The 16,394-nt window shown below is 49.9% G+C and overlaps 1 protein-coding gene across 4 annotated transcripts in view; it reads left to right on the forward strand.

The window, feature by feature from the left end:
- The window catches only part of PTPRF (protein tyrosine phosphatase receptor type F), a 761,542-nt gene that overhangs the window by 691,133 nt on the left and 54,015 nt on the right, over positions 1-16,394 (forward strand). The window lies entirely within an intron of this gene.

The raw sequence follows: 16,394 nt of genomic DNA on the forward strand, positions 1-16,394 counted from the left end.
ACCGAACACAGAAAGATGTCATGGGCCTCTCTTATGTCCTATTCTCGCTCCAATTAGAGGGCCCAGACCTGCTGCTACACCTGGGGCTGCTCCCGCAAGATGTCGTCTTCACAGTCTAAGTCCTCCATTAAGTCGAAACACAAACCAAAATATAAAAAGGTGAAGTGAGACTCAACCCATCCAGCCATTGTCTAGCGAAAGAAGTCGAGAGTGTGTAAAGGTGCCATTCGTTCTCACTCCCGATCAGACTGAGTCGATTTTGCATTGATCACAAAGCACCCAGAATTCTCAGGGCTATTGTCTATCCTGCAGCAGGACGTGGCCTTACAGGGCCTTCCTGTGCAACTCTGGCACCTGTCTGGCTCCCTCTGGTGTGCCATCAGGCCCCACGGATCCACAGGGGCTCTCAGTCTTACTTCTGGTGATCCATGCTCGATGCTGTCAGAACCTGTTGGACCCATCTTGGATTCAGCACCAACTCCAGTGTAGGCTTTTAGACAAGCTCCAACACTCATTTGTCCCTGTTTCATCGATGCTGACACTAGAGGAGTATCTGATACCAATGCCGCAGTCCGACACCAACAGAGGTCACGCTCAGAATGACTACAACGCACCTGGTCCTCTGACTACCTGAGTCTGGTCCTGCAGAAGCTCCATTGTCTTTTTGGCTCTGACTCTGACCAGAGTTGCCACCACTCAGAGATGACGATGGTGGGGATGGGGCTAGTTTACCCTCCTCGTTATGATGCTGATAGTCTTTACATGGACGTACAGGAGGCCAGTGGGCCAGATACTTCCCCTGATACAGAGTTGAATTCGCCCTCTGGGTCCCTATTGGAGGAGAGTGCCTCCTTTGCTGTGGTATTGCAAATAGTGGCAAAGGTCCTGTTCCTACAGCTGCCTTCCGTTGGAGTCAAAACAAATGTCCGTGCAGATGTTTTGCAACCTGGACCAACCTTATGTGCTCTTCCTTCTTTTCAATGAAGCCCTGACTGACACCTGTATGGGCACTTGGTCTAAGCCCTGTTCTTTTCCTCTGGTAAATAGGCAGGCGACCAAATGTTATAACCTGGCTTCTGTCAAACCGTATTTCCTTCACAGCATCCTACTTTAATCAGTTGAGTGGTCCAGGCTTCCACCAGCAAGGAAAACCCTATATCATCCCTACGACCCCATCGAGAAGGATTGAGATCTTCCGAAAACAAATGTTTTCATCAGCTAGCCTTACATTGATGATTGGCAATTCTGTTTGTTTATTGTGCCTATGGGAAATTGCCAGGGAGTTCTTGCCAGCAGTCCTAGAAGAGCTTAGAACCTCCTTGGGTCAGGTCATTCAAGATGACCAAATACATGGTTTTTCTTGTCTTTATACTACTGGTTGTCTGAGGCGAGTAGTTTGCATCAGTGTGGTCGCTATGCTTGGATGTAATCCACAGGTTTCTCACGCTATATACAACCTACCCTTATGTATATGTGTTTCATTGGCTTGTGCATATTTAGCGAAAAAGCGGATTCTGCCTTAAAGTGCCTTACGGAGAGTAGGGCTATCGCTCACACTCTGGGTGTTTTGGCAGCTGCCAAAGAAATGTCCTCATCAGCTCAGGAAATGCTGATGCCGCTTCAGCGGGTTAGCGTTCAGACAATGTCAGTCTCCCCTGACCCCACGTTCAGTCACCCCAGTACTTTTGTGGCTGGGAACTAGGATCTGGCAGGCAACGCAGAGGTTGTCATGTGCAAGAGTCTTCTCAGTTTCCTTCCCTTGTGGCAACAACTCCCAAGCCGCTACAGCCCAAGCACTTCCTTCCAGGGTGGCAGTCCATCACATCTGGTAGATGGATCCTCCAAATCGTTCAGCATGGCTACGCCCTACCCTTACTTTCTGTCCGCTGCACGTTGCTCCAAAATTATAATGTCTCTTATAGGAGCACTGTCAATTCTAATGCAAGAGAGCGCAAGTTAAAGCCTCTAAAGGTGCCATCAAGTTAGTTCCAGACTCAGAAATAGGGCCGGGTTGTTACTCACACTAGTTTTTTGTACCATAGAAGGATGGAAGGAATCTGCACCCTCTGACTTCCTTCTTAAAGATGTGCAAATTAAAAATGCTCACAGTGGCCCAGGTTCTGTCTGCCTTGGGTGATGACCACTGGATGATGGCTTTCGACATGCATGGCACATATTTTCATATACCCATCCTGCAGTCCCACAGACTTAACCTGCAGTCAGGGTAGGCCGAGAGCCTTTTTCAGGTAGCCATGCTCCACTCTGGCCTCACCAGGGCCCCTCAGGTGCACACAAAAGTGATGGCAGTGGTGGCCTTCCATCTTCGGAGATTGGGGGGATCCGTTTTCCCTCGCCTTGATGACTCGCTGTTGAAGGGGCGCTCACCACAGTCCGCAGGGGAACCACCTCTAGACAACATTGAACCTCAAAATCGTTGGGGTTCTCAATCAAGCAGCTGATGTCACTCCTTCATATAAGTTTCTTTTTTGAGGAGCTGTCTTGGACACAGTGCAGTGCAGGGCCTTTCCTCCATCACAGCGAGTCCTGGACATTTTGGCTATGATCCCGATGTTTCAACCTTGGTCCTGGATTTCAGCAAGAGCAACTCTGAGGCTTCCTGACCTATTGGCTTCCTGCATCCTACTTGTCGACTACACCAGGTGCCTTGTGTGTTCTGTGCAGTGGAATCTGAAGTCTCGTGAGCTTAGCATTAAAGATGCCTGTCTTATGGTTTTGGAAGAGTCTTCAAAATATCCGCAGCGCTTGCTGCTCAGCTGCAATTGTACCAGCAGCAGACCCCTCTCCCTTCCACACCCACAGATTTATGTCGACGGATGAGTCACTGCTGGGTTGAGAAGTTCATCTGGGAGAGGTGGAGAACAGAGGACTCTGATATCTGGCCAAATCCCAGCTCCAAAGCAATATGTTGGAGTTGTGGCCTGAAGAACTTCCTGCCATCCATCATGGGTGGACTGGCGTTCACAGTCAACACTAATGCTATGTGATACTGCAACAAACAGGGCGGATTGGGGTCCTGGTTCCTGTGGCAAGGGGCTCTGAGCCTCTGGTGTGGGCTGGAGTATCAGGGCAGTTCCCTGATCACATACGTCCGAGAGGCAGTTGTCCGCATTCAATCTACCTCCTGATGTTGATGACCTCCTTGCTGCCAGTCGCCCATCTACACTGGGTGCTTGGACACATTTATGGCCCTGTGTGTAGCACGCAAGATAGACCCTTTGCGAGCCTAGGTGTCAGATGTTTCATTGTTTTTCTCTTTGGCCCAACAATGTCTGGCAGTAGCCACTAACATTTTTATTGATCAGCCCTTTCAGTGTGATAACAAACCAATCGTATTTGTTTAAATCACTTGATGTGCTCCAAACTGTTTGTGATGCCACAGTGGGACCTTATCTTGGTCTTGACGTTCCTCGAGTGCACTCTCTTCGAGCCGATGCACAGCTGCTCGTTGTGTTCTCTGATCTCCATAGGTGTCTTCCTCCTTGAGCACGCTTCAGCTCATCATGTGAGTGAACTGCAGGCTTTATTGGGGCAGCTGCCCTACTCCACCACAGAAAAACAAAATAAATTAGACTACCTGAATCAATTAACCCTGGGAATAGTTGGCATAGTAACACTACACGTAGTAGCTGATGGCACTGTGTACTTGTCTGCACTGTGCAATCATTGCAAATGACATCTTGCACAGCACCAATTATGATCAAATAAGTATCTATATTTATATGCTAAAGAGCATATAGCACCTTTCACAAAAGTGAATGATAAATTGAGAAGCAGTGGGAGGTGATGATTTTGGGATTCTTCCTAACCTAGGGAGAGAACCAAGCAGATGCCTTGAAAACAAAAAGCACAAAGATTCGGTGGTGGTCCCATCCTCTAAGGACCACCCCAAGCACAGTTATTGGCAAAAAAACAATCCCAACCAAAGGCCCTGCAAAGCATTATGGGATGAGATTAGCAGTGGGCAGTGAATATTATAGTATCCAATATCAAAATAATTCTACAAAGATCTGCAGTTCAACTAGTTGTTACTAGGTGTCCCTCACAAGTCAAATGCAAAACCATTGAAATCCTTTCATGAAGCTGGAGTTCCACTAGTCGTTACTAGATGTCCCTCACGAGTCAAATCCAAAAGCTTCATGAAAGGGTTTCAATGCTTTTGTATTTGACTCATGAGGGACACCTAGTAACGACTAGTTGTTTCCTCTTCTGCTCGCCTTGTGGTTGGATTCTGTTGGCGGTCATGTATACTCTCCAGCATTAGACATTCTCCTCTAGCGACTCTCTGCTGTTTCAGAGACCCCCGATTTCAGTCACGGCAGACCCTAAAATCCACTTCTCATGCGAGACAGTCCAAGCCTTGTCTCTGATCTGCCACCTTTGGTCCTGTGGGTACCCCGGACACCTGGAAATCTGTCCTCTTGCTGCCCCAAGCCTTCTCCCCCCCCCCTCCCTCCGAAGGAGATCTCATACAACAATTCGGTGACTGGGGAAGGTGGGAGCAAAGGAGCGGGGGGGTCTCCCTGTGCCCCCCCCATCCCCGCTGCATGAGGGGCACTGACCTGTGGTGTAGGATCGTCAAAAATAAATAATCCCCTTACAAAAAAAAACACTGCTCCGGCTCTCATTGTGGTCTGTCACTTGTGGCTGTAGTGTCGCGCTCTAGTCATTACGTGACCACGTAATGACGTAGAGCGCGGCCACCATTTTGTAGACTGAGCGCAATTATCGGAGCGGCACGGGCGGCTTTTCCCGGCGCTCTCCTGCAATATATTAATAAAACTTATGAATGCCTCAACGCTTGAGCATCTCATTTGGGGGATATAACAGCATCATTACAGTGGCGACGAGGCTTGCACCTGACAACAGGACAGCACCAGAACCCACCGGAGAGCAAGTAGAGAGACCAAGAGGAACAGTGACTGGAGGCACTGCATGCAGCAGGAGAGCGTGGCAGAGGACGACAGCATACAGGCAAGCACACACAGAGGCAGTAGCCACAACAAAGGGGACATGTACACTCCAGGAAAAAAAAGGTTAAAGGAGGATACCTAATCTCCACGGCGGAAAAAAAATCAGAAATCTGAAGGGGAAAGAAATACCAGCACTCCCGAGAATCAGGGAAATAATCCACAGAGAAGGACTATCCACACGTGGGAAAGAAGAGAAGCAGCGGGAAACGTCGTCGCACCGGGTACAACGTGACCGAGCCAAAAGCACCATGGGAAATCCTGGGCCCTGGCGGAACAATCGCAGCACAATGAAGAGGGTGCCTTGGAGCCCCAACAAGACCATGCAAGACACAGAAGCACAAGTGCACCGTGTAGTCCAAGAGGAGGAGAAGAAGCAGCACCAGAAGTACGCGCCGAAATGTGTGCGCAGGCGTCTTCACTCATGACCCCAATCCCGTTCCTGCCTAAACCGTGTGAACCCCTGATGAAATGGGAGGATTGGAGAGAATATTTTATGAACTATTTAGAAGCCCTAGAAGACGAAAGTGGAGAAGCATACCCCAGCAAGAGGAGGAATAGAATCTTACTTCACAACTTGGGACCGGAAGGAATCGTAGTCTTCAGAACCTGGTCCCCACACAACGACATGCCACTGATGATGACGTATTTTGACACGCGATAGAGGATATAAACAACCATTATAGACCAGCAGTGTGCACGTCCATAGACAGATATAATTTCCAACAGAGGAAACAAGCAATGGGTGAGTCCATAGACGACTATGTGGAGGCGTTAAAGAAATTAGCGATCACATGCAAATTTGGAGCTTTGCATGATGAATTCATCAAAGACCAAATAGTCATGCACACGACAAACACAGTGATCCAAGACAAACTGTGGGTGAACGGGGACGCTACCCTGAAAAAAGTCATTGCCATGGTGAAAAAGGCGGAACTATCCAAAAGATGTGCTGAGGCTGCGAAGAGGGAAAGCACCATGAGGCCCATGGTAAATAGTCGCCGAAGCTGTACCACCAGAAAGAGGCAAAACAACGGCGGTGGAAGGGAAGGTACAAACCAAGTGGACCCTCGACCAATGCAGGTAAAGAAACCAAATAGAGTGGGCAATAAGACATGATACCGGTGTGGAAGCGCATCCCATGCGGCATACGACAAACGTTGTCCTGCCTTCCGAGCAAAATGCATGTTTTGCAGAACCATAGGACACTTTGAGAAGGTGTCGCCGCAAGATGAAAAAAACGACAGTCAAATATATAGCACAAGAGGAGGGAAGAGAAGAAGGAGGTGAAGAAGAATACAACGTATTGTGTATCAAAGAACAAGTACTGGGCATAGACGCATACGCTCCAAGAAACCCCAATGTGACATGGTGATAGGAGGGGTACCGATCAAGATGGTGGCAGACTCTGGTTCCCCGTATACCATCATACAACAGACAGTGTGGAGTGAAAACTTTATACCCAGACTGGGATCACACCTGGAACCCTCAGATATACATCCCGTCACGTTCACAGGAGAACCCATCCCAATGGTCGGGTACCGAGTCCTGAAATTCAAATTTAAGGATCTCGGTGCAGAGTGTAAATTGTATGTGGCTGAGAAGGGTCCCTCCGTTCTGGGATGGATGGACCATGGAGACCTGGGTATACAATTGAACCCAGGAGGGGACACGCAAGTCCTGATGACCGGCATAGAACAACATCCAAACATCAAGAAGAAGGGTGAATTTCCCACGGTGTATGGAGGAAGAGTGGGAAAACTGACAAAATTCACACACAGAATTGACCTTAAGGAGAACGCAACGACAGTGTCCCACAAGGTGAGAAATATGTTCGAGGCATGTGGGCTGCTAAATTCATATTTTAGCATTAGATCGCCGCCTAGTGTTGGGTCCGGATGATCGCACATTGTTGTCCTGGAAGAGTCTTCGAAGTATCCTGAGATAGGTGGCTCCTCCCCTGGACTACAGTGCGCATGGGCATCGGCTCCATCCCCAGATTGTTTTTTTCCGCCATTGGGTTCGGATGTGGTCTCGACGTCTCTCTGTCGAAACCGAGAAAAACTAACTTTTAGCGGCCAAAAGGCCTCGCTTTTTGCGTCGGTATTGTCTGCGCACGGTCTCGAGTCTTCCGTCTCTTGGAGCCGGATTAAGCGGAGTCTTGTTTCGCTTTTCGAACTTTGAGGCCTTCTCATCGCGACTCGACTGCAAAACTTTTCAGACATGGAGTGGAGCCCGTTTAAATACTGCCCGCTTTGTGGGTCCAAGTACCCACACATCGATCTACACCCCGTCTGTAACAAATGCCTTTCGCCTGACCACGACGACGGCAAGTGCAAGGCCTGTGCACAGTTCCGCTCTAAGAAGACTCTCAAGCTTCGGCGCGCGGTGCGCATGGAAGCTAGACAAGCGGCCCCGGATCCGGAAAACATCTTCGGCGACCAAGATGAAGAGGACCAGGGTCATCATCTTCAGATCTCCCCACCCGAGACGGAGGTCGAGGCGGATCCGGTAGACGACGACGGAGTCGTGGGTCAAGGCCTTGAATACGTCGACGAGGTAGGAGACGACGAAGAGATTTATGGGGCCGCGGCGGATAGCTCAGGGGACGAGCTCTGCCCCGAAGGTTTCGAGGATACCGACCGGGTCATGGGATCGCCTGTAGGCCTTACCCACGACCCCATGCCGCAAGCCACAGCCCCGCCTTCTGGCCCGGCCACGGACTTACTTGCTGAGCAGACTGTATCGAAACCGAAACCGAAAGCATCGGGATCGACTCCATCTAAAATGGCCGACCCGAAAACGAAACCGAAACTTAAGGACTCGAGCGTCCCTAAGATGGCTGCCGTGCCAGCGAAAACGACTGTACCCGCTAATCCATCGACTCCGTCGACCTCCGGTCCGCAGAAGTCGAAGAAGTCCGTCGATTCCGCTGCTGCTCATTCGAAATCGACGCCAGAGGAGGGGTCCTCTAAAAAAGATGGTCGGCACGGATCAACATCGGCGCCGCCGTCCAAGCCCGCCAAGGCCGGCTCCACGGAGTCTATGCAGGCGCACGGATCGAAGACTGGCACGTCTGCGCACCGGTCCCAGGACTCGGGGTCGGTGACAGCGGGATCCGCGTCGAAAGCCCACAAGGCCCACAAAGACGTCGGATCCGAGGGAAAGGTCAAAACATCCTCGTCGGCTCCAAAACCAACTGAGAGTGAGACGTCCCTCATCGCCGCATCACTACAGCGAATTAGGGAGAAGGCCTCTGCTCCGTCGGCTCCGATTTCGTCGCCGCAGGCACAAACGGACAATCCAGCGAAGCCTTCTGGCAGACTTCTCTTTGTTTTGCCGCCAAAGGAGGCGCCGAAAGCCTTTTCCACCAAATCGGCACCGAAGAAGACGGTTTCTTCAACGGCTGGCCCACTTCCACGTCGGGTACTCGAATCAGAGGATGATTCAGAGCATTTCATCGACGCAGACACCGGCAAATTGACCCTCTATAAGAGGAAGATATCTTCAGAGTCAGTGGACTCATATGTCATCCCACTGAAAAACAAAAGGGTGCCCCTTGATGCTTCAGGCCTCACGGAACCAATCCAGCCTCCTCCAAGACGGAGCCCTACTCCCTCACCAGAACACTCTGCGGGTGAGGGGTATGATGAGGATGAGCAATACAATTTCCCTATCAATGAACCAGATGCACAACCGGATTCATATGATGACACTGGTGACCAGGGCACCCACAATGTGGGGCAGGACCCGCAGCTTTTTAATGCACGTGCATCCCCAACTGAGGATTCAGCAGGTTTTCATGCGCTACTTGAGAGGGCAGCGGCCAATCATGATGTGGACATGCATGCTGACCCGATAGAAGAAGACTTCCTTTTCGACACATTCTCGGTCTCTGAAAGGACAGTAAAAACGCTGCCTATGCTTAAAGGAGTCCTCAAGCATGCGGGGGATATCTTTAAGGAGCCTACCAGGGCACGAGTGGTCAATCCACGCATTGAAAAGAAGTACAGACCTGCACCTGCGGACCCCGCATACATTCGGGGACAGTTGCCACTGGACTCTCTTGTGGTCGCCAATGCCAGAAAACGTGCCAACTCCCAGACAACGGGTGAAGCTCCTCCCCCGGATAAGGAGTCCAAAGTGCTAGAGGCAGGGGGCAAAAGAGTAGCTGCGCAGGCCGCAAACTTTTGGCGCATTGCCAATACACAGGCACTCTTAGCACGTTACGATAGGGCGCATTACGACACCCTAGAACAGGTTATACAACACCTGCCTCCAAAGTTCCAAGAAGGCACCAAACTGCTTATTGAGGAGGGGAAGCTAATCTCAAACGCAGCCATCAAGTGTGCACTTGACGCCGCAGACACAGCTGCTAGAGCTATCAACACTAGCGTTATGCTGAGACGACAGGCGTGGCTCCGCATCTCGGGGTTTAAACCAGATATTCAGACAACCATTCTTAATCAGCCAGTCAATCCTGATAGTCTGTTTGGTCCAGATGTTGACACCACCCTAGAAAAAATAAAAAAAGACACAGAAACTGCTAAGTCCATGGGGGCCCTCCAGTCGCAACAGTTTCGTGGCAACAATTTTCGTCGCTCAGGTGCACGTGGAGTCACCAGAGGACAAATGGGTCAACAATCTCAGTTCTCAAAAGGTGGAGCACAATCCTCGTTCCAAAAGCAGAACAAGGGAGGTTACAGAAATAACAGCAACAGAGGTCGCGGCAGAGGAAACAACAGCTCCCGCTCCTCTACCCCAAGCAAACAGTGACTCTCTGTCACTGCCCCCCGACCACTTAACACCTGTCGGGGGGAGACTGCAGCAGTTCCTGCCCGTCTGGAGAAACATCACCACAGACAGGTGGGTGCGACAACTAGTCCAGTATGGTTATTGCCTAGAGTTGAAATCCACTCCACCCAACATCCCGCCAAGGCAAAGGCCTATGTCCGCAGAGCACTTGCTCTTATTGCAGCAGGAAGTAGTGGTGATGCTGCAAAAAGGAGCAATCGAGCTCGTGCCGGTGGGAGAGGAAGGCACAGGGGTGTATTCCCTGTACTTCCTTATTCCAAAGAAGGACGGATCTCTCAGACCCATTCTAGATCTACGCCCCCTCAACCTGTACATACTGTCAGAACATTTCCACATGCTTACACTGCAGCAGATTCTTCCCTTGCTAAACCAAGGGGACTTCTTAGCAACCTTAGATCTCAAGGATGCTTATTTCCACATTCCACTACACCCGTCCCACAGGAAATACCTCAGGTTCACTATTCAAGGCAAGCATTACCAGTTCAAGGTCTTACCCTTTGGAGTCACCACAGCCCCAAGGGTGTTTACCAAGTGTCTGGCGACAGTAGCAGCGCACCTCAGGAGGCAGAACATCCATGTCTACCCCTACCTCGACGACTGGCTCGTGCAAGCCAAGTCGGAACGACAGTGCGCCGCGGACATGTCGACTACAATTCACCTTCTTCACGATCTGGGTTTCTCGCTGAACTACCCAAAGTCGCATCTACAACCAGCACATGTCCGGCAGTTCCTAGGTGCGACGATCAACACCCTGACGGCCATGGCTCAGCCAAACCAGGTCAGGATAGACAGCATGCAGTCTCTGATCCAAAAGTTCAGACCACAACACTCGCTTCCGGCGAGAGTATTCATGCAGTTGATAGGCATGATGGCCTCCTGCATCTTTATAGTCCCTCACGCACGGTTACATATGCGCCCGCTCCAGGAGTGCTTAGCGAATCAGTGGACACAGGCTCAGGGGCAATTGACAGACCTAGTGTTGGTTACCAGTCGGGCATACGACTCTCTGCATTGGTGGACTCCACACAACCTTTGCAAGGGCCGACTGTTCCAAGAGCCTGTGCCGCAGATTATCCTGACAACGGACGCATCTCTCCAGGGATGGGGAGCTCATTTGCTCACTTACACAGTGCAGGGACTATGGACGACGCAGCAGCAAAAGATGCACATCAACTATCTAGAACGGATGGCAATCTTCATGGCGATCAAGTCCTTCATTGTACATCTGTGCAACAAGGTAGTGTTAGTACGGACGGACAACATGACTGCGATGTACTACATTCAAAAGCAGGGAGGCACCCACTCGCCACAGCTGTCTCATCTGGCTCAGAGCATGTGGAAGTGGGCCATTCAGAGGAACATTTTCCTCATGGCAGAACACCTCCCAGGGAAGGACAACCAGATGGCGGATCTGCTCAGCAGGTACAGCCATCAAATGCACGAGTGGGAGATACACCCATCTGTCCTCCACCCGTACTTCCAGCAGTGGGGTCATCCGGAGATAGACCTGTTTGCCACAAAAGAAAACGCAAAATGCCAACACTTTGCCGCCAGGTTCCCTCACCCACAGTCGCAGGGGAATGCGATATGGATGAACTGGTCAGGCAAATTTGCGTACGCTTTTCCGCCAGCCCCTCTGATACCGCTGGTCGCAAGAAAGCTAAGGCAGCACGCGATGACTCTCATCCTAGTTGCTCCAACGTGGGCGCGCCAGGCTTGGTACACCACGTTCCTCGAACTCTCAGTGGTGCCGCATCAAAGACTGCGCCTCACGCCCAGTCTTTTGACGCAGAACCATGGAGAAATTCAGCATCCAGATCCGCAACAGCTCAACCTGGCGATCTGGCTCCTGAAGTCCTAGAGTTTGGATACCTTAACCTACCTCCAGAATGCATGAACATCATCAAGGAGGCAAGGAAGCCAACTACCAGAGCATGCTATGCTGCGAAATGGAAGCGTTTTGTCATTTACTGTACAGCCAATGACATCAACCCGCTAGATGCATCTATCCCCAACATCATTTGCTATCTGTTGCATCTTTACAAGTGCAATCTAGCGTACACTTCCATTCGGATACATCTATCCGCCATAGCGGCTTATCTTCAAAACAGGCAGCATCTCTCTGTCTTCAGAGTGCCCGCCATTAAAGCCTTCCTTGAAGGTCTGAAACGAGTCATTCCCCCAAGAACACCGCCAGCTCCGGTGTGGAACCTCAATGTCGTTCTCACCAGACTGATGGGACCGCCATTTGAGCCACTGCACTCGTGTGAACTCCAGTTCCTTACGTGGAAAGTAGCTTTCCTGGTAGCTATTACGTCTCTGAGGCGTGTCAGTGAGCTGCAAGCGCTCACAATCCAAGAGCCATTCATTCAAATTCATCCAAATAGGGTAGTGCTACGCACTAACCCCAAATTCCTTCCGAAGGTGGTGTCACAGTTTCATCTCAACCAAACTATTGACTTGCCAGCATTCTTTCAAAACCCGCAGACGGTGGCAGAAAGAATGCTCCATACCTTAGATGTACGGAGGGCGTTGATGTACTACATAGATAGAACACAACCCTTTAGAAAGACAAAACAACTTTTTGTTGCCTTCGCACCACAACACAAAGGCAACCCTATTTCCAAAGCAGGGATAGCCAGATGGATTGTTAAGTGCATCCAGATATGTTATCAAAAGGCCAAGCGCACTTTAACAATACCCCCAAGGGCGCACTCCACACGCAAACTGGGGGCATCCATGGCTTTCCTAGGGAACATTCCTTTAGAGGATATTTGCAGAGCAGCCACGTGGGTTACACCACACACCTTTACAAAACACTACTGTGTTGATGTGCATTCCAAGCAGCAAGCTGCTGTAGGACAGGCTGTTCTCAAAACACTTTTTCAGGTTTCTGCAGCTGGCACGGGCAACCGCCGCTGATGGAGGGACTGCTATGTATTCTATGCTAAGATATGAATTTAGCAGCCCACATGCCTCGAACTGAATATGCTACTTACCAGTATGCATCTGTTCTTGGCATGTAGGGCTGCTAACATTCATATCGCCCGCCCTCCTCCCCGGTGCCTGTCGAAGCTGCAGATATACTATTGTATTTATTCATTAGCATGGACATCCTTTACACTTTTCACTCCATCTTCTGCCACAATGGCGAAAAACAATCTGGGGATGGAGCCGATGCCCATGCGCACTGTAGTCCAGGGGAGGAGCCACCTATCTCAGGATACTTCGAAGACTCTTCCAGGACAACAATGTGCGATCATCCGGACCCAACACTAGGCGGCGATCTAATGCTAAGATATGAATGTTAGCAGCCCTACATGCCAAGAACAGATGCATACTGGTAAGTAGCATATTCAACCAATAGCAATCAGAGACGCAGTACAACAAGACCTGCAGAGATTGGAGAACAACTGGATCATCGAACCAATAAACAGTTCAGAATGGCTGGCCCTATTAGTGGTAGTGGTCAAACCCAATGGCAAATTTTGTTTATGCGTGGACCTAAGAAAACTGAACAAATGCATAATTGTGGAGAAATTCCCATTACCGAGGATAGATGAAATGCTAGCAAAAACGAAGGGGATAAAATGGTTTTCCACCATAGATCTCACCTCAGCCTACCACCAGATAGCCCTGCATCACACGAGCAGAAAACTGACATCCTTCATAACGCCCTTCGGGTGTTATCCGTTTCGCCGGATGCTGTTTGGCTTAGCATCAGCAGCGGTGCTATTCCAAAAACTGATCCACAAACTATTTAAAGACATAGAGGGAGTACAATACTTTCAAGACGACATCCTGGTGATGGGCAAGGATCAAACCGACCATGACAGAAAGCTGGCAATAATGTTACAAATCCTGGAAAGAAATGGCCTAACAGCGGAGTAGAAAAGTGCAGATTTGGAATGGTGTCAGTCACTTACTTAGGCCATGAGATCAGTGAGCAAGGCATCAAACCTAAACACACCAATGTCAGAGTGATATGCGAGGCACCCGCACCAAAGAACAAGGAAGAAGTGAGATCATTCTTAGGGATGGCTGAATATTATAGTAAGTCCGTGCAGCATTTCGCCACCAAGACACATCACCTGCGACTAATCATACGAGATAAAATAGCCTTCGGGTGGACGGAAGATGCGCAAGGAGAATTTCAGAGAATCAAAGAGGACATCAGCAAGGTAGTCCCTCTAGAAGGTTATGATCCACAAGGAAAATCCATATTGATCACTGATGCGATTGAGAAAGGGCTAGGGGCAGTCCTCATGCAGGAGAGAGATAATGGAGAAGTGGTGACCATCAGCTTCGCGTCCAGGTCACTATCCACCACAGAACAGAAATTCAGCGTGATAGAAAAAGAGATGCTGGCGGTGGTATGGCCATGGGGAAATTCCACCAATTTATATGGGGCACGAGATTCCAACTTAAGACTGACCACAAACCCCTAGTCAAAGTGTTCACGTCCTGTGGTCACGCAAGCGCTACACCCCGCATTGCAAAAATGACTCTGAAGTTGTTGGATTATAGATACGATGTTGAATACATCCCGGGAACCAAGAATAAGATAGCAGATTATCTCAGCCGAGCTTCAGCTATGGAGGAAGCACCGACCGGTGCTGATGAGGACGAAGTCAAAGTTGCATTCATGGAAGATCATGAGGAAGTGATAAGTAGCGAGGAATGGAAACAAGCCTATGAAAATGAACTGGATATTAAAGAAGTCAAGAACTTCATACTGCAAGGATGGCCAGAAAAAAACCACCTGAAAGAAGAACTCAGGAAATTCTTCGAGGTGCGTGAGGAGTTATCCATAGGAGACCAGGGAACCTTCCTTTTCAGAGGAGATAAAGTAGTCCCTCCAGTGTCGTTAATACCACGGTTGCTAAGTGTGTTGCATGAAGGGCACATGGGCATAGTGAAGACCAAGATGAGAACCAAGCAGATGTACTGGTGGACGTCAATGGACATTCAGATCGAGAGACGTGAGGGAATGTGACCAGTGCCAAAGGGCGGACAAATCTCAAACCCTATTAAGGCCATCCTTGGAGAAGTTCGACAACCCTGCCAACCCGTGGGGGGAATTATCAATAGACATTCTAGGGCCTGTACTGGATGCACAGGGAACCCCGAAGTATGTGTGTGTTCTCATAGATCGTTATTCTAAGTGGCCCGAAGTGGATATACAAGAGGAGATAGACACAGAGACAATTCTCAGGTTCCTTACAGCCACCTTCCTCAGAGAAGGCATCCCCCGCTCCATTCGGAGTGACAATGGACCTCAATTCACATCGGAGAAGTGGTACAAATATATGGAGCGAAATCGTATCCAGGCCAAACCCACATCTGTGTACCACTCGGCGGGCAATGGTCTAGCCGAAAGGTTTAACCGGGTTATAGTGGGCTCCATAGAGTCAGCCATAGGAGTGGGGAAGGACTGGGAAAAGGAAGTGAGGAGTACGCTGTGGGCCTACCGAATCACACCCACGGGCACCGGGTACAGCCCGTTCCAAATATTAAGAAGACGCTACCCCTTCACCAAGGACAATCTGGCGTGGAGGGAGAAGACTGTCACGAGTAAATGGTCACCAGCAGTAGTGCAACACAACTTGGAGAGAGCACAGAGATTATATACTGAGCACTACAACAAGAGACGCAACGTGAAGGAGAACCTGTTGGAAAGAGGAGAGTGGGTCAGAGTCAAACTGGCCCGGTTGAGAAGGAAAAGAGACTGTAAATACAGCGTGCCCATGCAAGTAAAAGAAGTGTATGATCGAGCTGCATTGCTTAGCGACGGAAATGTCTGGTCTCAGGATCGCATGTCCAAATGCAACAAAGTAATGCAGTGGGTGAGAGCGGAAGGATCGATGAACCAAGAGAACCAATGTTCACCTACAGATAGCGCCTGGCCACGTAAAGGAGAGAGGAATTTAGGAGCAGAAGGAGGTGGAGTCGAGCATGAAGGAGAAAATCCCATTGTAGAGGAACACCAGGAGAATGCTGGCAAGACTCCTGGGAGAGAGAGCCCTAAGGAAACCGGGAAGAGAACAATGAACAGAGCAGAGGAAAGTGCGGAGAGTTCCACCTCCACTCCGGTAGGACGCACACGTGCAGTGAGAACAGTGGTGAGGCCAGCTAAATTCAGAGACTTTGAACCGGGTGAAGTGAAGTAACTCCTGCCTGAGAGACTCAGAGACCTATTGTTGTTGTTATATAAAGAAGGGAAATATGTAGTGTCGCGCTCTAGTCATTACGTGACCACGTAATGACGTAGAGCGCGGCCACCATTTTGTAGACGGAGTGAGCGCAATTATCGGAGTGGCACGGATGGCTTTTCCTGGCGCTCTCCTGCAATATATTAATAAAACTTATGAATGCCTCGAACGCTTGAGACATCTCACTTGGGGGATATAACAGCATCATTACCGTGGCTCCTTTTCTTTGGGGGGGGGGGGGCGAAACCCTTTCCTCCCCTCTCCTCCCAGTCCTGTGAAGGTCACATCCCATCCCACCCTCCAGACTCTCTTCATAGTAGTTTTCCCGGGTTAATGGGCTGGTGATGGATCTGAGATTTTCCCACAATGCCGCAGTTCG

Source organism: Lissotriton helveticus, chromosome 1_1, assembly GCF_964261635.1.
Source record: "Lissotriton helveticus chromosome 1_1, aLisHel1.1, whole genome shotgun sequence".
In the NCBI taxonomy this organism is placed as follows: Eukaryota; Metazoa; Chordata; class Amphibia; order Caudata; family Salamandridae; genus Lissotriton; species Lissotriton helveticus.